At 47.5% G+C, this 27033-nt stretch overlaps 1 protein-coding gene and 1 non-coding gene across 4 annotated transcripts in view; both read left to right on the top strand.

Annotated features, from left to right (window-relative positions):
• Positions 1-27033, top strand: part of TMEM132D (transmembrane protein 132D) — a 547440-nt gene that overhangs the window by 436732 nt on the left and 83675 nt on the right. The window lies entirely within an intron of this gene.
• On the top strand, positions 18897-18996 carry LOC116626850. Its single transcript, XR_004298358.1, has one exon. It is a non-coding gene; the product is annotated as a U6 spliceosomal RNA (small nuclear RNA).

Here is a 27033-nt window from a genome sequence, read left to right as displayed (position 1 = left end):
AGTTATTCTAGATAGTGTCATGTGTGGTTGTTCTAGATAGTGTTCTGTCTAATTGTTGCAGATAGTGTTGTGTGTAGTTCTTCTAGACAGTGCCATATCTATTTATTCTAGATAGTGTTTTGTCTAGTTCTAGATAGTATCGTGTCTAATTATTCCAGATAGTGTTCTGTCTAATTGTTGCAGATAGTGTTGCGTGTAGTTCGTCTAGACAGTGCCATATCTATTTATTCTAGATAGTGTTTTGTCTCGTTCTAGATAGTATCGTGTCTAATTATTCCAGATAGTGTTGTGTGTAGTTATGCTAGATAGTGCCATGTCTCGTTATTCTAGAAAGTGTTCTGTCTAGTTATTCTAGATACTGTCTTGTCTAATTCTAGATAATGTCATGTGTAGTTGTTCTAGGTAGTGCCATATCTATTAATTCTAAAGTGTTCTGTCTAGTTGTTCTAGATAGCATTCTGTCTGGTTGTTCTAGATAGTGTCATGTCTAGTTGTTCTACACTGTGTCTATTCTTTGTTCTACATCTGTGTGAATCTTATCAGGACAACTTATATTAAAATTTTGCTCCCTGTGTTGGTGAAGATTATTGAAAAGCCACAGAAAAAATATTAGGAGAGAAAGTAGTTGAGGATTTGTTTTTCGTGGTCATCAAAATACTGAGAAATGTCGTTTAGTTGCCAAATCCAGAGCATGATCTATTTCAGTAATATTTTAGGAGGTTGACAGCATAATATGTGTTGAGATTTCTGGAAGCTAGAAAGGGAGAAGCTGGCCATTTGGTCTAGATGTTTCTTATAAATGTCATCATTTTAAATATTGATCCCAATACTCGCCTGCTGCAAAATGAGGCCCGTCATCCATGTCCTGAGACCCGGAATGTAGAAAAATCCTTATGACTAACCCCAAATCTGAAGACCCAGGAAAATAAAAACTGATAGTAATTTGTACACTTCCTAAAGAAAACCTATACACTGACTTCCAGATTTTTAGCTTTAGCAATTTGCTGATATACATTTTTAGAGAAAATAAAATGAGCTACTTAGAAGGCTTTTGAAACACCTTTTCGATTAAGGAGGCAGAGACGCTCATGAGAACATCCATATTGTAGCTTGTGCAGTTTTTATACCTTTGATACCAGCTTAATGAACAGAGAAAATTGGTTGGATGAGTATATAATTTATTCTGGACCATAAAAGATCCTTCCATTCCAGTAAATGAACAGAACTGGCCTATCACTGCTAGGCCACTGTTATCACTGATTATTTTATCACTGAAAAACAATGCATTTGGCGTGTGACTCTTTCCTGTTGCCACAGAAAATACGTCTTGATCCCATGGTGTCGTCCCCCTGTGCCCTCGCTGACCTATTATCCCATGCCTTTACCTTGATTTCAGTCTGTCTTTTTCCACTTTCATCTGAAAGGAAAAGCAGTTGGTGCTTCTCTTTGTTTTTTTTTTTTTTTAAAGATTTTATTTATTTGACAGAGAGAGACACAGCACGAGAGGGAACACAAGCAGGGGGAGTGGGAGGGAGAAGCAGGCTTCCCGCGGAGCAGGGAGCCCGATGTGGGGCTCGATCCCAGGACCCTGGGATCATGACCTGAGCTGAAGGCAGACGCTTAACGACTGAGCCACCCAGGCACCCCTGGTGCTTCTCTTTGGTTCCCAAAGCTATGATGACCACCCTGCCTTTCTGTTCTCATGCCCACACCTCTCAAACACTGAAGTCGCTTTACAGCCTTTTGCAGTAGGACGCCTTCCCTATGCTTATGGTAACTTGCTGTCTGAGATGGAAACCCAAAAGCCTCTGGGAGCGGAGGCTGAGATGAAGGGAGTCAGGCAGGAAGGACGGCCCCGCCAGCAAATAGAGCTCTCCCTGCAGGAGGCCCTGCTTCTCCACTCATTCCCATGCCGTCAAGCCAGAATTGTACCCAGGGTTGGCGGGTTTTCCAGTTTTCCAATAAAAGCTATAACGCAGTATTTTTATGTGAAACTTCCTGATTTTTAAAGTCTGGCGAGTAATTCCTTTTTTTTTTTTTGAACACCAGACAGGCTCAACAGAACACATTTGCGGGCCAGGTCTGGCTTCTGGGATGCCAGTTCTCACGTTCTGTTGGATAGCAGGTCGATTTTCTTCTGCTTTTGCCACCTTTCCTCATGCTTGCTTGTTAGCCCAAAGCAATGGTGTGTCCTCTGCAAACACCCGCTGTCACTGTGCTTTACAAACACACCATTACCCTATAAAGATATGGGGAATGGAAGCTTTGACTTACCAGCTGACATCAGAAATCTACTAAGGGCAAGAACTGTCTTTATTAAAAAAAAAATGTTCTAATGAGTAAAAAAATTAGCTGCACACAAATGTTGATAGAAGTTTTATTCATAATTGCCCCAAATTGGAAGCAACCCAGATGTCCTTCAGTAGGTGAATAACCTGCCACATCCAGGCAGTGGGATATTATTCAGCACATAAAGGAGAGCTATTGAGTTGATTCTCGGATTTTGATTTTTGGTAGTAAGCCAATCCTAAATCTGTCCTCTTTGTTTTTCCTGATTTCCAGTTCATTTGTGGTCCCTTTCCAATTTCTCCATCTCAGACCCACAATGCACAAAGCCATGTGAAATGTTTACCCTGTTCCTGTCCCTGTGAGAAAAATGCCTCTTAACACAGGAGCCCCAGCCCCTCCTCCCCATGGGACGCTAAGATTCCAGATGCCAACCTAAGTCAGGTACCTGCTTCGTTTACTCAAGAAAACCAAATCAGTCAAAATGAGAACATTTCAACGGTTAATTAAAATTCCAAGATGTGATAGTAATAGAAGTAATTATCTACAATGTATTCAATCGGTTGTTAGCTAAACCCATAAAAAAATTAATCAAGAATAATTTGCTATTTGATATTGACATTTTATATTTCTCATTTGTGCTAAGGAAAATCCCATTAAAGAATCTAATTTACTTTGCATTAAACTCACCTTTACAAGAATTGATGATAATAATGAGATTCAAAATAGCTGGAGATGAAGTCCCCCGTTAGCAAGGAAACAAGCCACAGGCCAAACTCTTTCTAGCGGTTCTGTTCTGGTTTGCCAAAGTGTATTTGTTCAGCAGCTGCGTGTGCATACACGGAGTAGGACTCAGTTAAACTGGTATTTGCACTCACGCACCCACCCGCAGCTTCTACCAACGTGTACAGCCTTTTGCAACATACAAACAGCAAGGCAGGCATTACCTGAACACGCCATAGATCCAATGCATACAGATTACACTTAGCCTTGCCCTGTCGTTGAAGAGCTGCAGGATTTGTTCATACATGGTACGTTCAACCCTCCTGGCTTCTAAGCTCAAATGTCCTCAACTGTAAAATCGAAAACAGAAGTGCCTATGACAAGGAATAGCTGGGAGCAAGTAATAGTGTTTTTAACTGCAACAAATACGAGACTCTATCTGCTTACATCACATCTGAAGTAAGCACTTAGTGATTTGTGTTATAGCTTATCTGTTTTGCTCAGAGGTGGCAAAATGTGTGTGTGTGTGTGTGTGTGCGCGCGTGCGTGTTCAGGTGCATGCCTGTGAGCTTTGCTTCGCCATGCTGGGATGGGAGGCTAAATCAGGCTGTTGGTTTTGAGTGCAATTCTGAAGCTGAGTCTAGATTTTGTAGCCAGAATGGGATCCATTAACAATGTCTTCCGTAGACAAAACACGGGAAGGGCAGTACTTGCGGACCCTAGTCTAAAAATATTGCCTGTCTCACTAGACAAGAGCGTCCTCAAGAATGTTTTATTCATCTTTCAATTCCCACTGTCTGGCATCTTGTAGCAGCTCAATAACAATTAAATGATTAAAGAACTAATCAATGGACTTCATTAAAAATAAAATCTCTGGGGTAATTGCTGAAAATAGGGGCAAAATGAGTGTTTAACTTCTGAAAATAGAAAAGGAAGAAAAATCAAAAGAAGGGAGAGAAATAACAGCCCCAAACACCAAACAAAACAAAACAAAAAAGTGTAAGAAGAGAAGAAATAAGAAATAAAACAAACTTTAAAAGGCAGGGCAAATAGAGAGCACAAAACATATATAGCACAAAATAAATTAATTCAAATATATAGATAATGATTTCCAATGAAAATGAAGTAAACTTTGCAACTAAGAGACCAGGATTGTCAGACTAAATTTAAAAATGTGTATAGATTCCAGCAATACACTTTCATTAAATATGTACACGCACGTGCACGCGCACTCTAAAATTAAGAACATGGCAGATTGAAAGCAGAAGCTTAGAAAGCCATACTCAGCCACTCCTAACCAAAAGGAAGTTACTGTGGCCATTTAACTATCCAGTGAAATAGACATTAAGGCAAAAAGTATAAGTAGACACGAAAATGGTCCCTGTCCGTGTATACACATTCCATACACTTGGTGCGTGCATCCATCTCTCACCAAAAAGGATAGGCTTCTGAAGCTTTACTCCCCTCCTAGGAGGAAATGCCACTTTCTTGGATGCGAGGAAACCTCTCTAGAATGGAGGAGGATTGAGCTTAAAACTGGTGGATGGGAGAGGCTGTGGAACCTGTTCTAAAAGCATAGGGCCACAGCCATTCTTGGAATGGTATTTTGACTGATGGACTCTAGGGTCCCAACTGAGAACCTTTGAACACTAGACATGAAAGTCACGAAGCGCCCCTTGGCCAAAGTGCCCGGGGTCAGTGGATCAATCTTCAGTGTCTCCCTCTCTCTCTCTTTCTATCTCCCTCAGATTACTGACATTACAGGAGATATTGATTTTTTTGCTTCCTAAATAAGTTTGGTCTCCCTCTCATGCATTCACCTTTATAATTACGGTGCCTCCTCTGCATCATCCATTCAGTAAATATTTCGGGTCATCCATTCTTTTCCCAGCACGCCGGTAGGAGTCAGAGATAAAGTGTGAACAAAAGATACTTGATCTCTTTTCCTGGGGACCCAGAATGTGGTGAGGAAGACAGAACTTCATCAAATAATTAACACAAATGCATATAAAGCTTCCCCTCTGATGAATGCTATGAAGGAGAGATGGAACATGCTGGAAGAGCTGCAGGGCACAGGTTGGCTTATTTAGAAAGCAGATGATGCTTCTCCAAGGAAGTGTTGCTTAGTCAGAGACCTGAAGGATGAATGGGAGGAAGCCGGTGGCCAGGTCTGGGTGGTGCTGCACGCTGAGGAAATCGCATGCACAGAGCATGTGGGCAGGAGGGAACATCATGTAGGAATGCAGGACCCGGAGCACAGAGAGCAGGAAGACTGTCTCCAAGGTGTGCGTGGGCAAGTGGCAAGTGGCCGCATCACCCAGGGCCTTGTGGGCCATGTCAAGGAAGGTGTTGGCTGTTCCAAGGGCTGTGGAAAATATTGAGGTTGGGTTTTGTCCAGGGACGGGTAAGGCAAGGGGATGGGGTATCAAGAGTGGGAAGGGCTCTTCTGGCTGGAGTATAGTGAACAGATTATTAAATGGGGTTCAGGAGTGGGTGGACCAACGGGGGAGTTCTTTGTAGTGTCACAACTCAGGCAGGAGAAAATTACAGCTCGGATGACGGTGTCTGTGGACTGGGGTGGGCTTGAAGGAGGTTCAGAAAGTTGAATGGACAGGACACAGTGATGGATGGTTGGATAGGGAAGTAAAGAAAGTCTGGGAGCTCCCTAGGCTGATGGCCTGAGCACCTGGATGGAAGGTGGTGTCATTCTCTGAGATGGGAAAACTCAAGTATGGGGAAGATCATGACCTTGGGTATGCGTACGTTGATTTTGAAGTAAGTACCTTAGAAATTGGGCGTTAGTGCAAATATACACAAGGCCCAGTGCCTGGACTTTGGAGAGGTCAGCCTGGGGGAGGGAATATCTGTAAAATGGTAATGCTGACACAGGTTGAATTCAACACTCAGAATCGCAAGGGTTTTACTTTTTTAAATCGCAAATCAAGAACTTATTCTGCGTGCTGAGGCTGCTAACCTGCCTCGTTCTCCTGCCATCTGATGTTACAGTTTGGGAACAATGTACTGTCTAGGTTGATACATTCTCATTGGGGATAATCCTGAAGTTCTTATTCATTCAACAAAAAGTTTCAGAGAATTTATGATACCCCACTGCCTCAGCTCCTCTCTGATGTAACGTCTGCCCGAGCATCCTAATTACTGCTACCCTCAGGAAAATGCAGACCCGTTTACTGAGCCCAAACCAAGAGCAAACTTACATTAGCTAGAGAATAGGAGATGAGAGGCCCACAGTGACATAAAAGGAAACCAGGGACTCATTTTATACATAAAACAAACAAATAGTCATACATACTGGAAAAAGTCCTAGAGGATATACATCAAATCCTAACGGTGGCTCTGTCGGGGTAGCAGGATTACCGCATATCTCTGTTTACTTCCTCACGCGTCTATGTATTTTCCAAATGCTCTACAGTAAAGCTGGTGCAGGTTTTATCTCTAATGCAAGAAAATGGCCATCCATCTCTTTGGACCAGGAGGCAACCTGAGAGCCATTTTTGCCTTTCCCCTGCTAAGAGAAGGCCAATTCTGTTAAGGTGTTGAGGGGGGATATGTTCAGGAAATCTGGTTCCAGACCCAGAGGACTAAAATCACAGTTGTTCCAAACAAAGTGTATTTGTGTCCTTGGGCTGCCGTAATAAATGACCACAAACTCGGATGGCCTAAAACAGGAGCACAGCTCCAGAGGTGGGAATCTGAAGTCCAGGTGTGGGCGGGGCCGTGCTCGCGCTCCGAAGGTTCACGGAGAAAGCCCAGGTACGTATCCACCTGGTAAAATATCAACAACTTGTGATTTATCCACGTAGCGAAATGTTACTTCACAGTAAAAATGAAAAGGACAAACAAACACACAACAACATAGATTGGTCTCAGCAACGTCATGCTAAGTGGAAGGATGTATTGTCTGATGACTCATATATGAAATCTCCGGGGAATGCACAGGTGTGGTGGGAAAATGGGCGTCTCGAATGAGGAGGGAAGCCTGACCATATAGGGGCACAAAGGAACTTTTTAGAGGCTATAGGATGCTCTAAAATTGGGTTGTGGTGATAGTTGTTCAATTGTATACATTTACTAAAACCCATCAAATTATACATTTAAAATGGTTGAATTCACTTTATGGAAACTTTACCTAAGTAAAGCAGTTAGGAAGCACATAATAGGACAGGGACTGGTCTCTCAAGGAGAAGAGAGAAACACACACACACACACACACACACACACACAAGAATTTAGTGCAATGCTCTGTTCTCACAGAAAGAGAGTGGCCATAAATTCAAGTTTTAATTTGACTAGAATCTTTATTGAAGTTATTCAGTAAAGCTCACTGTGTCACCCTTAATGAAAGTGTCTCAAATAAGCCTTAAATACACATTTAATGTACATCTAATGAGACTCTTCGGCCAACTAATTATTAGGCATGTATAATGGGGTTTAACAATTGCAAGGGAGAAGCATAAGCCCTTTCTACATGGATTTATCCTTATCAAAATACTTTTAAGATAATGGATTTCACCCACATAGATTGCCTTGGTGAATAAAAATCATTACGTTCGCCCACAAAATTGGTACTTCTGTTTCTATCGGTTATTAAAACCTATCCAGTTAACATAAGGAGTTGTTACTATTGGCATTCTTCATGGATTTGTGATTCTGTGTGGCTATGGTATTTTAAAGAGATGTAGATAAAATTGGAAATTGCATGAAATGTACTTCATTTTGGAAAAGAAGCAGCAAAGAAATACCGGTTTTGTGTTTGGGGCAGGTGAGAACAGACTGCAGGTTACTATAAATCAGATTTTGGAGAAATGTAGATTTTTCAAGGTACAAGTTTTGAAAGCCAAAGTCAAGCCCAGATTTATGTTCTTGAGCACACAGAGTGGGCATTAACATAAATTCTGTTGCTACCGGTCTGAAAAGATTAGGTATTTAGCAGTTGCTGCCATGCCTACAACGAGAAAGGATTGGAAGCGTTTACTTGTGTGTCATTTCTAAGAATATTTTTTACAAGACTGATTATGTCTCTTCATAATCGCTTCTTGGGTTTCACATTTCCAAATCTCCCTAGATTTGCAAATGACCAGCTGTAGTAAGCGAATGACGCCGGGAGAGGAAAGAACCTTTTTTCTAGCAACTGCGGTCACACTCACCCACTTCCTTATCCAGGGAGGAGGGGGCCCCCGTGCTGCGTCCCTGCCGCACCCCTGCCACACCACGGGATGGGAGCAGCGGTGGGCTAGACACACAACGTCCTTGTGCCCGTCCGTTTTACCGTCTGTCTGGAGCGGGTGGTTGCTTAGAAGCCTAAACAAGTAAACTTAATGACCTAATCATTTTTATCTTTTGATCATTTTAATAATCATATTTAATTTAACAAATTAAACTTGAAATAAACATGAACAGAAGATAATCTGCCACCGTAAGGGCTACACAGTTGAGGAGGGGATGTTCTAACGGGGAACGGATTGGGGGGTTTGTGCACTGGAGGCTGGGACTAGCAGTAGTCGCCGATGGGGTCGCCATGGAGGTGATGATACTGCACAAGACAGAGGGTGGGGGCAGGCTGGGGATGCGAGGTCCGGCCTCGCCCCTGCCCCTGTCTCACTTGGAATCTCTGGACCAGATCACCGTGCGACACGCGAGTCAAAGCTCACATCCATCCCTCTTCCTGAATTCTACTCTGTGCATGTGTCCTTCCCTTGCTCTGTTTACTTTATGGCGCCATCACTTCCTTCCAATATTCCTTAAACATGGAGCAGTAAACCTTTTGCCTGGCACTAGTTTGCTGATTGCCCTGTCTGCTGAATCATTTGTCTCGGGCCGCGCTCTTGTGTGCGTGTGTTTTATAGACCCAACAGGGTGGGGGGGGCGGGGTGCTTCTGAATCACTAAGGAAAGTGGCCGTCCGTCGTAAGCAAAGGTAATTTCCAGCAGATCTCAAACTTTGTTGTCTATTAGAATCACCTTGGGAGATTGTAAGTTTCTGAAGGTCCAACTGCAACCCGAACCAGTTCAATCAGAATCTCAGTGCGAGAGACAGCATCGGCATTGTTTAATCTCCCGAGGTGATTCCAGCAGGCCCCTACGTTTGGAAATCATGGAGCTAGAATCCCCAGTGACGACATAAAACATTACTGACATCTGGGACTCACTCCCCAGAGATCCTGATGTAACTGGTTTGAGGTAGATCCCCAGCATTGGTATATCTTGTCAGATCTCCCTGTGACCTTGGTTAAGAACCACTGTTCTGGACCCAACCTCAGGTGTGCCAGAACCTCAGGAAGACAAAGTGGTTTGGCTCTGATGCATCTGACATTTTTCACACCCCTGGCTACACATCATGGTGGCTTGACTGAAGGTGATTTTTTTCCTGGAAGTATTAAGCTGTTGGCCAGAATCAGGGTTACCATCCCAGCCTGCTGATTTTGACCAAACCGACAGCCAGGGAGGGATTAAACCCATGACCTTGGACTCCTGAATGCCATGCTCTGACCAGCTGGACTCAGCAGCAGCAGGTGCTTTCTTGGCTGCACATCAGTGGGAGCACTCCTGCCAAAGTCCAGCTTAATTAAATAAAAAAAATAATGATGTCCACACAAGGTGGTGATCACCCGGTGATCCCAGCAAGTGAAGCAACACTCCCCGATGTTCTGGCTCCGCATTAGGTGGCATCCGATGAAGGTAGGTTGCCTTAAACATGCGGCTCATTTTCCACTGCAAGTTTTATGAATGTGACAAGAGTTCTTCAGTCTACTCAGGCAGTGTGGAAGCTAGAGATATCTACAAGGATCCACCAATGATGCATTTAGCTTTCAACATGGAAAAAAATACTGAAGAGAACATGACCATAAAGCAAGTTACCTGTTGAAAGTGGGAGAAGATATTTGCCAATGACATTTCAGATAAAGGGCTGATATCCAAGATCTATAAAGAACTTCTCAAACTCAACACCCAAAAAAACAAATAACCCAGTCAAAAAATGGGCGGAAGACATGAACAGACACTTCTCCAAGAAGACATCCAAATGGCCAACAGACACATGAAAAAATGTTCATCATCTTTAGCCATCAGGGAAATATAAATCAAAATCTCAATGAGATAGCACCTCACACCAGTCAGAATGGCTAAAATTAATAAGTCAGGAAATGACAGATGTTGGCGAGGATGCAGAGAAAGGGGAACCCTCCTATACTGTTGGTGGGAATGCAAGTTGGTACAGCCACTTTGGAAAACAGTATGGAGTTTCCTCAAGACTTTAAAAATAGAGCTACCCTGCCACCCAGCAATTGCACTACTGGGTATTAACCCCAAAGACACAGATATAGTGAAAAGAAGGGGCACATGCACTCCAATGTTCATAGCAGCAATGTCCAGAATAGCCAAACTGTGGAAAGAGCTGAGATGCCCTTCAACAGATGAATGGATAAAGAAGATGTGGTCCATAGATACAATGGAATATTACTCAGCCATCAGAAAGGATGAATACCCAACTTTTACATTAACATGGATGGGACTGGACGAGATTATGCTAAGTGAAATAAGTCAAGCAGAGAAAGACAATTATCATATGGTTTCACTCATATGTGGAACATAAGGAATAGAGCAGAGGACCACAAGGGAAGGGAGGGAAAACTGAATGGGAAGAAATCAGAGAGGGAGACAAACCATGAGAGACTCTGGACTCCGGGAAACAAACTGAGGGCTACAGAGGGGAGGGGGTGAGGGGACGGAGTGACCAGATGATGGGTATTAAGGAGGACACGTGTGGTGATGAGCACTGGGTGTTATATGCAAATAATGGGTCGTTGAACACTACATCAAAAACTAATGATGTACTAAATGTTGGCTAACTGAACATAATAAAAAAATTTTAAAAAGAAAGTGGGAGTTGACTGAAAGAAATCCCACAAGGGAACCCTTGATGGGCCCTGCGCTGAAGGCAGAGCTCACGGGGTGTCTCCTGGCGGTGCTCAGGGCTGGGTGTGGAGCGACACCACAGCCCTGTCCTTCTGGAGCTTATATCCTGATGTGGTCAAACAGGCAGTAGATTCATAGCGAAAAGTGATTTTTGGGAGTGACAAGGATGATGGAGTCAAATACCAAGATGGGTGGTTAAAGGCTTTATCATAACCCTGGGTATGCATCCTGGCGGCTCGAGTGAAGTTGATAGCAATGGGGGTGGAAAGAAGTGGCTGAGTGTGCATAACATATTGGAGCTGGTGCTCCAGGGATGCTCTGATGGATAGGACACGGGCGTAGACTAAAGACTGAATCCTGACCCCCGAGGCTCTGGCTGCACCAACCAGGTGCCAGGTGGTACGATGTACTGTTTGCAATTCTGAAAGAGGAGAGATTCGAGGGGGGATATCAAGGGTTCTGTTTGGGACCCAGAGAGCTGGGCACACCCCAGTGGACAGGTTGGGGAGGCAGGGGAATATCTGAGCTGGGAGCTCGTGGGAGAGGTCAGAGCTGGAGACGTCAGTCAGCCAATGAGCAGAACACAGATATCCCAGGAGTGGATGAGATCGCCTCCAAGGTTTTGGTCTTCCAAGGCCACGTGGTACCACCGCCCCCCTGAAAACAGAAGTGCTTTGCTATAGACCCATTTCTCTGTATTTTCAAATGGGTGACAGTAAGATCGGTGTCTGTGCAGTTGTTCACGGAGCTTCGTCGTGCAGGAGGGCCTGTAGTCGTTTTCATTTTTGTCAAGCACGCGTGGTACTCCTCTGTCTTTCACGGAGGACTGCCTACCTAGCCAGCCACAGCTGAGAACCATGGAATCCTAGGCCTTGGTACTGAGAAGAGATGGGACAATTAAGGCTTCAGCTGGGAGAGTGGCCAGGAATGCTGATATTCTGTTCCTCATACGGGTAGCACCCCCAGCCCCACCGCCCAGAAAGGGAAGGAGAGATCTAAGAAACATTTCCGTGGCCCGTAGTGCATCAGGGGGCTGAAGTCAATGCATGGATGGCCGTGGTCATTTAAAAATCCCAGATTCACCTTCCCCGGCCTCCCAGAATAATCTTAATTGCATCCCCCCCACAATTCCTAATTAGTGTGGGCTCAAGACATGCAAATTCATTTCTGCATTAGCCTAAGAAAAACATAATTAAGAAGTTGTCTGGTGAAGGAAAGAAAAAGCCCATAATGTATTCCAGGGCCAAACTGCAGATGACTTTTGGACTGCACACGATTTCGAATTAGCCACACCACTGAATCTTCATTAGCATAGATAATCAAGACCCGGCTCCAGGCCCCCCCAATAAGTCTGGCTGAATCCTTGTGGCTTATAGGTCAAAAAAGGACTCAAAACCACTTACAGTCCCTCTGGAGGGTTGGGGTTCCAAACAAGATCAACTTTTAGGTGCCCAGTTAGTCAAATGAAGTCCTGGAGCAGCCCTTTGATGTTTATTAATTTTGTATGACCTTTCTGTACTGACTGAATTAATTCCTTAGTTTCATGTACCATAAAACCAATAGGCTTCTTCCCAGCCTACGGAAAATTCTGTTGCCTTTGACAATTTGACATGCATTTTTCTGTAGTGATAAAGAAAGGGGCTGACAGCTCGTTTAGTTAAAGGCTACAGGCAAAAACTACCCCCAGTTTCAAAGAGCAAATACTTTATGATATCAAGAGGACTCCACCAACAGACATAAATTAAATATTCATGCCGAGTTTCACAGAACTGCAACTCTTTGGAGCCAAGGAAGAGGTGAAATTTCTCCTAAGAACCATCATTGACATCCACAATTGTCAATCTTGGATATTCATTGAGGGTACTCAACAGCATTTTGTAATATTTTCAGAGTTTTCTCATCAGGGAAAGCAGTGCATCCCTGGATTTATAATTTCTGACACGCACAGTAGCCTGCTTGAAAAAAAAAACAAAAAAGTTATGAAAGTTATAAAGCCACATTCTTAGTCCTGTGTCCTTAACATCTCCTACACGTTTTCGCCTTAGCTGTTGGGATCGGGTGATGTTTGCATCCCAGGCTGTTGGATCACACATGGGCTGGCAGTCTTGAAGCATCCACACAAGGCTTCCGAGATGCAGAGGCTCCCACGGCCAGCCACATTGCACAAAGGAGATGTGAACTGTGGTGGAAGGGAGAAGAGTCACTACTCTGTGCTCACCGAATGGGGCCCCAGAATTGCCTGTTCTAATGATTCAAGACAAACCAGAAATCCAGATGTCGGCATATCTCCCAATTTTTAAATATCGTGATCAATTGAAAAGGATTCAATCTGAACAGTTCAAGCAACACATTCCGTGGGCTGGATTCAGTTCCCGGAACCCTAGTGTGCGCTCATTTGAGTGGTGTCAGGAGAAATGGCCTTTGCAGAATGGAAGACATTGAAGTTCTCTGCCTTGAGGAACATCCTTCGGCCATAAAAGGAGTGAAGCCGCAGACACGGACGACAAGCATGGTTGGAGCCTGATGACGTGATACCTCTTGAAAGAATCCGGTCACGGAAGACTGCGTACTGCGTGATTCACCCCCTCAGAAATGTCCAGAACTGGGAAATTCATAGAGACGGAACGCAGATTAGCTCTGGCTTTGGGGCCGGGGCCAGGGTGGTGCTCCGAAGGAGAGAATACTCACAGGGTACAAGGCTTCTTTTCAAGATGATAGAAATGGTCTAAAGTGGACTGTGGCGATGGTTGCACGCATCTTCGAGTATATTGAAAAGTAATGAATTGCACACTTTAAATGGGTGAATTGTAGGGTATGTGAATTAAATCTCAATAAAGCTGTCCCCCCAATACAGCATTAACAACACCAAAAAACCGCCATACCTTGAGCAAGGAGCTGAAGTTTTCAGCACACAGAACCAATGCCCCGAAGTTTTGCTGTCACACCACACCCCTGCCCAGCCTACTGGACACATCCCCCTAAAACTCAACTCAAAAGTTAAACTTTTGGGGTGCCTGGGTGGCTCAGTCGTTAAGCGTCTGCCTTCAGCTCAGGTCATGATCCCAGGGTCCTGGGATCGAGCCCCACATCGGGCTCCCTGCTCAGCGGGAAGCCTGCTTCTCCCTCTCCCACTCCCCCTGCTTGTGTTCCCTCTCTCGCTGTATCTCTCTCTATCAAATAAATAAAATCTTAAAAAAAAAAAAGTTAAACTTTTGTCTTATTTCTAGAAAATTGAGGATGATGGTAGTTCGCCTGTTCACTGAGCCTTTCTTCCTGCTGAGAAGGTCTGGGACATTCTTCCACATGTCCTGTTGCCAAGGATTAAAAAGGAACAAAAAAAACCCATTATTTTGTACACTCTCTTCAGTGCCATGATGTCCCATCAGCCCCAGGCTCACATTTAAAGTCAGGCATGTACTGTAGTCTCCTCTCTTCCTTGGAAATCCCACTTTGAAAACACTAATCTTACGGATAAAATTGGCTTAAAGTCTTAAACTCGTTAATATGCCTTTGTCTTTTTAATCAGGAGGAGGATAGACAGCCCATTTTGTGGGGACGGAGGGTTAATCCAAACCCCTCTCCTTAATACCATACAACTGAACACATGGGATTTATCCACATCATAAAGTGCTTTTTGAGAAACTACCAATGGAGTCTTTCTTTCTTTCTTTCTTCTTTCTTTCTTTCTTTCTTTCTTTTTCTCTTTTCTTTCTTTCTTTTTTTTTTATGTAGAGCCTGTTTGCTTAGCATCTCTAAAGAAGCTCATGTTATTTTTGTCATTTAGAGTCTTCCGTGGCAGTTAATGTAGTAAATAAAAATCTCTATTTGACCACATCCTTGAGGATGTCAAGAATGCTTGGCCAATTGGCTTAGCTGCTTACGGAGTTTGAACAGTGGCAGGAGCCTGGCCCGAGGATCCCCCCACAGTTACGTGCTCCTCCTGGAGGGGATTTCAGTAATGCGCTCTAATCAGCTTAAGGAGTTAATTAAACAGTTGTCACTTAGCTCCTTAATTCTGAAACTTGATGCTAAATAAGATTTGAAATTAGTTATGCAAAACTGAGCAGTGCTTTTGTGATACCCGATTTCTTCAGGTGGCACAGAATAAAGGAGGCATGGTTCCCAGACAGCGGGGGCCGCGGGGTGACCCGGAGAAATGGACTGGGGTCCTGGGAAAACATTTGCCTTGCTGGGGAGTGCAAGCAACCAGGCAAGAGTTCAAAATCTCGCCCTTTTTATCCAAAAGGGACCTCACGGTGAGGGGTGATTATCATCTACCAGGATAGAAGTCACCAACTGGAGCTTATAGGTCAACGTGCCCTGTAAATGTGTTTTGTTCAGAGTTCTCGGTGATTTTTACAAAAGGTGAGCCAAATGTGAAAATAAGGAGCTTTCACATAAAAATACCGATTCTTGGCTTCTCTCAAAAAATCAGGAAACGTGCAAACTTGGGTTTGTGTTCCTGCAAGGCAATATTTGGTAGAGCTAAAGTTGCCTCCTTCTGATTGAGCGTGCGATCCTGGCTCACCTGGTTATGGTTGAACTCAGAGTTTCGATGCCACGTCCCAGGTTACGTGTCTTGGCCAGGATGTGGTGGCGGTGTAGGCAGGAGCAGGCTGTATGAGAATTGCCCCATCCCTTGACATGCCCGTGTGCCCTTACCTGGTGGCTCTGAGAACCGCCATAAGAAAGGTGCAAATGAGCAGAAAAGCTCAAGGTCCAAGCTGCATTGCCCTGGGGTCCTGCCCATAGGCTCCTCCAGAGATTTGCATGAGGCATGAACGCGGCCAAGAACTCATGATTCTCTGTGTCATCCAGCCATCCTGTGGCAAGCCCCTGTGTGCACCGGACACTGAACAGAACTCAGTGCCCAGGACAGTGGAGCCCTGGCTCGTCCAGGAGTGGACGCGGCCAGTGAGAATAACATGCAATCCACATCGCCCTTGAAAACTCCTCAGACCACTCAAAAAACACAATCTCTAAGCCTCAAAACCTCCGTTTTTCCTTCAGCATTGAAACAGGTCATCGCTCCTTGGTTGAGCACCACGTGAGGTGGCTGGCTCGTGCGTGGGGATCCTCTGTGTGAACAATACACCCTGACTGCTCAAGTTCCCGTCAGCGCTGTAAGATGCTCCCCCTGTGGGTGGTGTGGGGTCCTGCCAGCTCCCGTGCTCTCCCTCCAGGACAGAGCCCGGGGTCACGGGAGCGCGTGGTGGTGATGTGTCCCGGCCTCTCCCCTTCCGTTGCTCCCTGCTTCTCTCCTTCCCCTTCCCCCCCTTGCTTTATCCTCTTGCCAAGAACATACTGAATTCCTGTAAGTCGCCGCATGTTTTAGGATACTGCTAATAATAACCAACCTCACTGAAAAACCGGTAATGCCAAGCACTGCTTGAACACTCGGCATGCCGCAACGTGCCTGCCGCCCCTCACAACGACTGTCCGAGGTAGATGCTATTCAGAACCCCGCTTTCCAGATGAGGAAAACGGCGGGCAAGAGTTTAAGTAAGTCGCAGAGTCACATGCCTGGGGAGTAGCAAAGCTGGGGTTTGCGCCCAGGCAGCCTGAGTCCAGAGCCTTGTGGGGACCCATGAGCAGGCTCCGACCAGATGCCACTTAGATCTTTTAAGACAAGGAAAGTTGGCCCCAAGGGGGTGCGTAACATGCCCAAGGTCACCTCGCCGTGCCCAGCGGGGCTCGTGCTGTTCGGGCTGGGCTCCCCTGCCGGCCCCTGCTTCCAGGGCGCTAGGCACGGCTGGAAGAAATCCTGAGCTCAGGTGGAGTGGAGAGTCGTCACAATGCCAACACGTGTGTTCTTCCACCCGCCCCTGCCTCACAGGCGCCGTCCTCACTTGCAGCCGCTGACTCGGGCGTGTTTACAGTCCCCGTTGTAGCGACGTGGAGACCGACACGGCGCAGTCCCCAGTTTGCCTGCGGTCGCGGGCCTAGTAGGTATGGAGAGTCGGGTTCCACGTCACGCCGTCTGGCTCAGAGCCGCGTTCCTCGCTCTGGACTTCGCTGCCTCCACATCGTAGGTAATACCTCTAATAAACCAGAAACAGTAACACTGATTATTTCCACCTGGAGGCATTAAGAAAGATGTAGCTTTTGAGTTGGGCCTTGAGCTTATTACCTTGGGATCATTTTTAATAGGAAGCTCCATTGGTATAAAAAACTACAATGTAAGAAATTTATTTATACTTTGTTTCGAAGGGTCCATGTACCTCGTACAGCCAGCCGGCTCTGGCCCCACGATGCCCTGTGCTCAATGGAAATCAAGGATTTCCCTCCTGCTTCTGCATTTTAAAAATTTCTCCCATCCTTTGGTGTGTGTATTTATTAAAACAAGCCCTGAATCTGGTAAAGGGAAAGCAGAAGAAGAGGTGATCAGTAACACCTGGACACAGAAATAGGAGGAGGAAATAGGATGGAGTCCTAGGACACAATTCAGCCCGGTTCTCGCGGTTGCCCCCCCCCCCCCCCCGCCAGGGGACATTTGGCGAAGCCCGGAGACATTTTCCATTGTCACAGCGGGAAGGAGGCCATTATTGGAGGCCCACTCATCTAGTGGGCTGAGTCCGGGGATACGGCTAAATATATAAAGTGCACACAATAGCCTGATAACAAGGAATTATCTGGCCCCAAACATCGGTAGCCTGGGGGCTGAGGAACCGCTCCGCGGTGAACTACATTTGTGTGAGTATCAGGGATCCATTATCAGTTTTCAGCTTCTAGATTCAACCTTTGTACAAAGCATGGGGGGCTTCATTATATTTCAGGACGCAGTGTAGATGTTATCAACCTTGAGAGCATAAAAGTATCCACTAGGAAGGAGAAACGTTGGAAGGTCAGGGTGGCCGGAGGAACGGACGGGAGTCGGAGCGGGCTTGTATGGTGCGTGGGGGTTTGCGTGCGTGTGGCTGCGCCAGGGTTCTGGGAGTCAATGGGCTCGGCTCGGGGGCTTCTGCTGGGGCGGGGAGTCCCCTCAAAGGCTTCCCTGTGGACACATCTGGGGGGTGGGCGCCGGATTTCAGCCGTGGACCAGACCACCTGCGCTGGCCCCTCCGTGTGTCTGGACTTCTGTGCACCTTGGCGGCCGAGTTCCGCGAGCAAGCATTGCCGGGGAGAGAACCCGGTGGAAGCTAGATCAGCTTCTGTGGCCGAGCCTCCCAAGGGACACATTCTCGACGGCAGGCGTGGGTCCCCGGGGCCCCCAGAGCTCCCGCCGCTGCCCGGGAGGAGCGTCCAAGCCTCTGCAGACACAACCCCTCAGGAACCGACACATTATCTCCTGATTAGGGGTGTGTGTGCTTAAGTTATAAATAAAGCCAATGGGGGAACCAAAACAGGAATCTAATCATACTGGTTGAGAAAGGAGAGAGAGAGAGGAGATTTGAGCTGTCGTGCCAGGAAACCAGAGAATGGCTGAGCCGGCTGCATCAGAAAGGGTAGCGGATCGTGTTGTTGAGATGGATGAAGAGCCTTCCTGATAGTTAGATGAATCAAAAGTGGTTGCCCGAGGGGAACAAAATCGGGATAAGGACTGGGGATCAGGACGGCCTTTCGCGGCATTTTATGATAAACCTTTTCACATACGTGGTATTTTATCAATGAGGTTGCTTGACCTTGATAAAAATTTTTAATTCACATAGAAAAGAATAAGCACCATGCATCTGGCTCATTATCAACGGCTTCCAGGAGACAGCCTGCCCAGCGGAAGGCATGCGCCGTCGCCAGCCTCGTGTGGGCTCGGCCCTGTGGCATCTCGCTGCTTCCCTGTGGGTGGAAGGATAATTTTATTTTACCTGGTATCGCTGCTAACATGCAGTAATTCTCCGTACTATGCCACAGCCACGAAGCTGAGAGGCTGATGCACTTTAAAAACAGAGTGGTTTTAAATTCGTTTGCAGTGCAGGCCAAATTGACTGATGCTCCCCACTTGCTAAAAGCAGCTCACAGGTGCTCACTTCGGCAGCACGGAGACTAAAATTGGAACGACACAGAGAAGATTAGCCTGGCCTTCGTGCAAGGATGACACACCAATTTGTTCCATGTTTTTAAAAAATACAAATAAAGGTAAAATAAAAGAAGCACCCAGGCTATTTATAGTGATGCGGCATTATGGCTAATAGGATGTAGTATTTCTGGGGTCCTGTACTAGCTCTTCTGTTTCATGGGGCATGAATGAGAAACTGCAGCCCATCATCCACTAAGTGTTTGCTGTGGACCGGGGGCACAAGCTGAAATAACAGAGCTTGAACAAACAAGCAAAAGACAAGGACAGGATGACGAGTCATTATTGTATTCATCAGGTTATTGATCTTTGTTGGGAAATGCATTGAAAAGACTTAGGAAATTAAGCACGGTTGAGAAATCACAATGAGGAAGAGAGAAGCTGCGGAGATGTTCGGTTTCCGCACCGAGTTAGGCTGGGTCCGTGCAAGCTCATTACAACAGAAACCAGAAGGAGGGCCAGCCATGCAGCACGTGGAGGAAGTGTTGTTGGCTTCTCATTCCTGAGCGGTCTGTTTTGGCGTGGGGCATGTGACTCAGAATTTAGTGAATATTTTCATTGTTTGGAAACTGAAGTGGGAAAGTGTTAGGTATTAGTCAGGCTAGATTAGGTTAGAGTGCAGTAACAAGTAGCTCCAAAAGTTTCATTGCCTTAAGACAAAGAAAGCATATTTATTACTCTTGCTGCATGTGCTCTGTGGTTCAGTAGGAAGCTGTTCTCCATACCGTGACCCGGGGTAACCCGGCTGGCAGAGGCTCTACCGTCTTGTGGCTGCACCATCTGGAACACGCAACCTCAGTCAGCAGGGCAGCTGATGAGAAAGAATGGGAATTGTGCACCCAAGCTTTATTCCCCCAACCCAGAAGTGACAGACAGCACCGACCCTCACATGTAAATAGCTACAAGTGTTCACATGGCTCCGACTTCGAGGGGCCTGGAAAATATGTTGGTGCAAATGGCATATTTTTTCTGAGCCTTTCTTTCTCTTCCATAAACTGGAACCCACCCACACGGCACACCCATCAGCATCCGGACTGATTGGCCGGGCGTATCTTCTGACTGATCAGTACTCATGCTATAGCACGTGCTTTAGGATTCCCCCCGACCCCAGTTTAAATATCAGCTTTGAGTATGATATAATTTGACAGGAGGAAAAAACATCACTTTTATACTGGATGTGAGCCTCTGTCTTTAACTGCGCGGAATACTGTTTTAATATGAAAACTGAATTCTTGCATCTTATGTCCCCTTGACATTTGATGTCCTAGAATTCTGTCTGCGGTGGACAGAGAATCGTAAGGTGCTACTTCTTTGTGTTGTTGGAGGTGGGGTCAAGAGCAGAGAGTAAATGATGCCGATATTATAAAATTTTAATTACGGAGAATTAATCGACTTAGTAGAATATGTCTTTTTTGTACTTAAACACCAGGAAGATAGCAGAGCATGTCGTGTTGATAGAGGTTGTGGAAAACTCCGATTTGTAGCTGCCCAAAAGGTATTCTATGTTCTTACAGTCCCTTGCTCTGTAAATCTCATGTTCTCTAAGTAAACTCCAAAAATCTGCTTTATTCAGAGAAGGAAGAGAACAGAGTGTCCCTGAGGGATTAGGCTTGTGATTTCGTCTCTGCCAATTAGATGTGCCCGTGTGATACTTTCTCTCCAGGGTGGGGAAGAGGGAGTATGTGGGGTTTGGGGAGTGGCAGAAAGGGTCTAAAACAATCTGCCCGACTTCCCAGCCTCCTAACCAGGGACAGAAGCAGCGATCCATGGCAGGCCCACTGAGTAGTTCCAGACCCTGATCTTGGGAGGTCAGCCGGACTCCGCTTCTTCAACCCGTCAACAATGCCGAGTCCTCCGCAAATCCCTTCCTGCTGAAATGAGCAAGAGCGGATTCTGTTGTCTGCAGCTAAGATCCTTGACTCACGCGGAATCTCTCAAAACCAAAAGGAGTAAATATGTGAGAAATGGGGCTCATATTCTATACAACAAATATATTAGCAATACGGGAAGTTGCAGAGGTATCAAGAGGGGAGTAGTGATGTTGCCAGTCGTAGGTAGATCTAGCATGTGCCTGCTCCCAGGGCCTTGCAGTGTAGCCCCCCAGGTGGTGTGCATCCTGTCCCTGTGGTTCCTTGAGGCAACACCTGTCAGTTCTTCATTCCCTGAGGACCCAGTGGGATGCTGGTGGAGCGCTTGATACAATCTTGCTACGGGAGGTAAGCAGACAAGAGAAGAAGCATTGCTTCTGAAACCTGAGGTTTGAATCACTGTAAACTCCGGCCACAGGTCTCCATGCAAACAAGAATGCCGAGGCGTGTTCCTTTTTTAGGAAGTAAACACAATACTTGTCCCAGACTTTATCAGAGGGCGTTCTCTCCTGACATGTGAGAACTTTATAACCACCCGAGTCCATTGTTGGAGCTGCTGCCCCCCCTCCCTGACCTGGCCCATCTCCAGTCACATTTCCCCCCGGGGCTTCTCTGATGTCCTGGGAGCCCTGCCAGGGGTGGCCTTGACACCCCCAGGGAAATGCATGCTTCCAGCCTGCGGTCGGACAATTCTGGGAGGCCAGCCCCCTGGAGACGCTAGCTCCCCGGGTCCCTTCTGCAGGCTGGACACCACCACCTCCCGTGGGCATTTTCCTCCTTCCCGCTCCTCATCCGCCACCTCCCACCGCTTGCAAATAAATTAACGCCACCTAGAGCCGGTCCCAGGCTCTGTTTTTGGGGAGATTCAGACTAATGCAATATCCAATTTGCAAGTTGGCCAACTGAGGTTGATAATTGTTCAGAAATACTAAGTCTGCATCTCAATGAGAACTGGTAGGAAACCCAAAGGGTTTGACCACCTTCCTGGTCATCTTTATTAATTAGGGTTCCTTGTAAGCAAAACACATTGATTCTGGTTAAGTTTGGGTTTTGTTTTTTTTTTAAACTACTTTTGAGGTATGGTTGACATATATAAGCTGTGCATGTTTAATGCATATAACTCAGTGAGTTTGGGGATAAGTTTATACCCCTGTGAAAGTAGCACCATGATCGAGGCCACCTTACAAAATTTCCCTTACTATAATTATTGTATGTGTGTGTGTTGAGAACACTTACCCTCTAAAAAGGAGTTTAGTGAAAGAATATGGGCTGTCCCAGAGAACGGATGGCTCAGAGAAAAGGCAGGAACCAGGCCCTTCGTGGAAATGCAGGTAACAGGGAAATGACAGGTTTCCAGGCGCTGCTGATAGGGAATGAGATCTGAGCACCTGTGGCTCCTGCCCGCTTCCCTCGAATGGAATTCCCATGGGGGGGGGCGGAGCAAGAGGCTGACCGTGTGGCCTTGGGGATGCCCCCCGGCTTCCGGATGGGGAGAGGGTTGCTGTGTCTGTCCGTCCCAAGGAGAAGGGAAACCTTCCCCAAAGGATAATGATGTGCTGTTATGGAGAAGGGGTTGGGCAGGCAAAAACAGAAGCTTCCATCCCAGGGACTCAGAATAAACAATGTTATAAGGAGATCTGCCTCAGTATTGCCCTGAAGTCCTGTCTGGGGGCGAGCTTGTCCCCTTTCTCATGCCCTGGTTAGCGGCCCCTGTAGGAAATGCTTCCTTCGTGTGCATCTAAGTAAAGCAAATTGCCAGTTAACTCTACTTACCCTCCCTCGGAATGCCCGTCTTCCCGTTCCCTCTCGCAGGGAGTTTGGGGTGTGACACTCTGGGCGTGGAGGTGAGGGACGGGGCCGCGGGCCGCTGTGCCCCGGGGACTCTCACAGATGCAGGGCCCGCACCAGCTTCCCGCATGGCAGGGAAGAGTGACCATGCCCCCCGGGCGCCGCCACATTTGTTTAATGGCACGTTTGCCCTTGTCTACCCCCCTCCGGAGGGATGCACCAAGCCTACCTGGACGCTCTTGTTAGGAGGGAGCAGTGCTGCCGCGAACACCGTTCTTGCTGTTATTCCTTCCGACCTTCCTCATCTAGTTCAGACACGCGGCCCCGGCTCAGAGCCTGGCATGAAAATGGCACGTGATCTCCCAAGGGGCCACGGTCACGGTGAAGGCAAAAAAATCGTTTTCGCCCCCCTCCTGAGGGACAAGAAGCTATTTGATTTGCTGGTTTCAGCCCAAGACCCGAGAAACAGGAGGGCCTCTCGCTGGCGGGTCGTATCAGACAGGACAGTGGTTATCTGAAGGCGAAAGGTTTAAATAAGCAAGATCTTAGCCGTGTCTCCTCTGCTGGGCGTTTGGAGGAAGCGTCCAGGATTGGTGTTGGGACACATCCAGCCGGCGTCCAGGTCCCTTCCCTTGGTTCCTGGGGCCACCGTAAGAAAGTACCATGAACGTGGCGGCTCTTGGGGAGAGTCCTTCCTTATCTCTTCCAGCTTCGGTGGCTGTTGGCATCCTAGATGTTCCTCGGCTTACAGGAGCATCACCCCGATCCCTGCCCGAGCCTTCACAGAGCCACCTTTGGGGGCGGGGGTGGGCTCTGTCTGTGTCTTCTTATCTCATAAAGACACCAGTCATTAGGGGAGGGCCAACCTCATCTGGGACGACCTCGTCTGAACTTAACTCATCATAGCTGCAAAGCTCCTCTTCCCGATAGAGGTCACATCCTGAGGTTCTGAGTGGATGTGGATGTTGGGGGGACACTGTCCACTCTGGGGCACCTGCCACCCACACCTGAGGCACCAGCCATTGTCATAAACTCTCCAATGCTGTTGACTCACCCAGGCAGACACAGGAGGTGGGCACTGTGTTATCCTCATTCCATCGTTGACGCTAATTAGGCACCAAGAGTCCGGTGAGCCATCCGAGGTCACCCACTGGGCAGTGTCAGAGGCTGGATTCGCACCCAGCACTCCAGCAACAGATTCCCTGCCCTTGACCCTAACGTGATGCTGGGCCATGTGGCTTTTAGCCGCATGTTTTCACCGTGGGGGTACAAGATACAGCCCCAAATCCAGGATCATCTGTGCTTGGCAACAGGAAGGGAAAACACAAAAGAACCTTCAGAATCTGCTTTTTTCACAGACTTTTTTGGAAGCCTCACCAAGTGACTTCCATTTATATCTCATGGACGAGAACTGTGTCACAAATGAAGGACAGCCCCCCGCAAAATGCAGTAATTTTAGCTGGGCATCTTGCAGCCTCAAACAAAATTGGGGTTTCGTTAGGAGGGCAGAAAGGCAGGTGGCCATCAGGTGGGTGACAAACCATCTCTAACACACAGATCAACCTCTGGGTGCGGTTTAGAAGGCCCCCAGTGTGATGTTTATCTGCCTCCATCACCTTCCTCCCCTCCATTTTAAAGTTAATTTGGAAGGGTGATCGTGAATCAGTGACTATGTTCATGAAGCAGGAAATCAGGATGCTGGAAGGCATGAGGAAATTAAACAAACAAACCCTCCAATTCTGGTTCCAATCCATCAGACCTCCGGATGAGACATCATTCCTCAGTTTTATTCCTCAATCCTCCGCCCCATGCACGTCCCTTACATCCCAGCGCGGCACAGTGCCCTGGACCACCGTCCATCAGGAGCATCCTTGGAAAGCAGGGGAGGCTGCTTTGCCCACACACGCAGCAGGCTGGATGTGCCGGGGATGGTCGGCCCCGGGAGCGGCTCTCAGGAGGAGCTGTATAAATAACCCAGCTCACTCGCCCCTCCGTGGAACTATTTTTAGGTGTGTATTTTAGGTAATTTCCCTGCAAGGGAATGGGTGATAATGTATCTCCACCCATGGAAATATGTAACACACATGGTGTATTTTGCAGCTCGGCTCAGTCCCTGCAGGACCAGCTCCAGCTGCCCACTGCGGTAACTGGTGGAGGCTCGCACGCCTTCCTGGCTGCCTCTTCCCGGCTCCCCTATGGACACTTCTTGAACCCCCCCTACTAGGCCTCCCTGCCCTTGAATCCCTTCCTCGGCTGTTTCTAGAGGGGATCCAAGCTAAGATGGGAGCTGTCATTTCTCGGGCAAAATCAGGACACTCATTGTTTCCTTACAATAGATCATGAGCTGAATCCCAAGAGAGTATCTGTGGCCTCTCTTACGAGGTGGCCTCAAAGCATGGTCACCTTCTCCTCCCCTTTTTGCCTCCTCCTGGCCTCTGGAGAGCCTGGAGTTCTGTGGAGCTGTGGGGTACCCAGGGAGTCCTCTCTGCATGGAGCATGGGGCTGCCAGTGAGGACTGAGACGGTGCGTTCTCAAGACCTCCCTGCCTTGCTTTCCTCGCTCTGAGGGGCTGGGATGAGGGCGACCCATGGTGGTAAGGCAGCTGAGCTTTCCGGGGTTTGATGGGGTCAGATCATCAGCACAGCTGTGTGTCGCATCTCAACCCAAACCAAGGCGAAGTGGGGCCCTCCCACCACCTCTCGCCTGGAGACGCGCCGTTCACCTCCCGGGGAAAGCAGAGCTACACCAGAGAGAGGGCTCGTGACGTCGAAGAACCGGGAATGCTCAGAGAAGGCAGGGGTGGCCTGACAGCTCCGTCCCCAATCCCCACGAGGTCTTGTAGGCAGAGCGATGCGTCCGGCCGGAGGCGCCCCCGACATCTGGACCGCACCTGCTCACCAGTGAGCCCAAGTTCCGTCCCCAATCCCCACGAGGTCTTGTAGGCAGAGCGATGCGTCCGGCCGGAGGCGCCCCCAACATCTGGACCGCACCTGCTCACCAGTGAGCCCAAGTTCCGTCCCCAATCCCCACGAGGTCTTGTAGGCAGAGTGATGCGTCCGGCCGGAGGCGCCCCCGACATCTGGACCGCACCTGTTCACCAGTGAGTCTGGGGTTGGTCCTCGCTGTGCTGCCTTGAATGCACGGGCGCTTTAAAGGCCTTTTGGGTTTTATTGTTGGATGCTGCTTATTGTTCCACCAGGCACGTGCAAAATCGTTTTCCTCTTCCTGAAGCTGGTGTCCAAAGTCATAATGCCGTGCTCCCGCTCTGTTCTTTCCTTTGAGATGAGCCAGTTTGGGCCAGAGAGTTAAGCAGTGTTTTCCCACTTCTTCCCACGGTGTGAATGGTTCTCCTGGATCTCTACCCTTTCGGTAGGAACGTAGACACAGGTTCTCCCCCGTCCCCCACCCCCAGAGGCAGCGGGAAGTAGCACCACATTCTGACTTCATCCCTTCGTTCTTTTACTATGCTTGCGCCCAAAATAAAAGCGCATCAGTCTGGGAACTCACGGGGGGGGCGGGGAACAAGCACATAATCAATGGGCATTTAGAAGCTTTTGCATATTGAGGCAGTATAAGGCATGGTCTTTGAAATTCAGGAACATTCCAAACTGCGGTCTTTCTTTCAGAATTAAATAATAAAAAAAAAAACGCATATATATAGTTTCACATTCAAATCTAAACCAAATGAGCTAATTATAAGATGAACGAGTCCTATAAAGGAAAAATAAGATCTTACGTAAGAAATATAAAGTTAACATAAGGAAAAGAGTTATGCAATGTTAGGATGATACATTTCCATCCCTTCCTCTGGCATGCTCCTAAATGGGAATTTGCGACTTCACATGAAAATCAAATTAGCAAGAACCTGTGCAAGCCTGGCCCTAAGAGAGACGGGTCTCCTAGCACCTGTCCAGGCATCTCACTTCCTATCACCGAGGATAGGCCAGACAAGGTCGGACCTACAGAAGAAACTCCACATTCACCCCGACAGAGCCCCCCTCTCGGGGACACCACTGGCCCGCAGTTAACAGCATTGAGCAAGAATGCCATGGGCGAGAATTCGGGAGGCTAGTTGTACAGAGGCTGTGGGTTATATGGGGACTTTGATCTTTGTGTGATTGGGGGAGACAGTCCCTGCAGAGGGGAATGAGACCCACTTCCAGTTCTTGGGGCTCAGTTTTCTCCATCTGAGAAATGGGCTCCTATGATCTCCCGGGGCCCTGTAGGAGGAACGGAAGAAGGGAGCGGTGCGCTGGGGACAGGTGCAGAATGAGGGCCGCCGCTCAGTGTCTGGGACATGCAGCCTGAGGCCCTGTGTCCATGCGCAGGACTAAGAGCCGGAGACCAGGGAGGCAGGCGTGTGGGTTCCAGTGCTTCGGTCGAGTCCTTAGCCACACGTCCTGCAGATGATGACTCGCTCGCTGCA

The sequence above is a fragment of the Phoca vitulina genome, unplaced genomic scaffold (genome assembly GCF_004348235.1).
Source record: "Phoca vitulina isolate PV1807 unplaced genomic scaffold, GSC_HSeal_1.0 scaffold91, whole genome shotgun sequence".
Lineage (NCBI taxonomy): Eukaryota > Metazoa > Chordata > Mammalia > Carnivora > Phocidae > Phoca > Phoca vitulina.
Note: the sequence above shows the minus strand (reverse complement) of the source record. Positions and strands in the feature narration are given on the sequence as shown.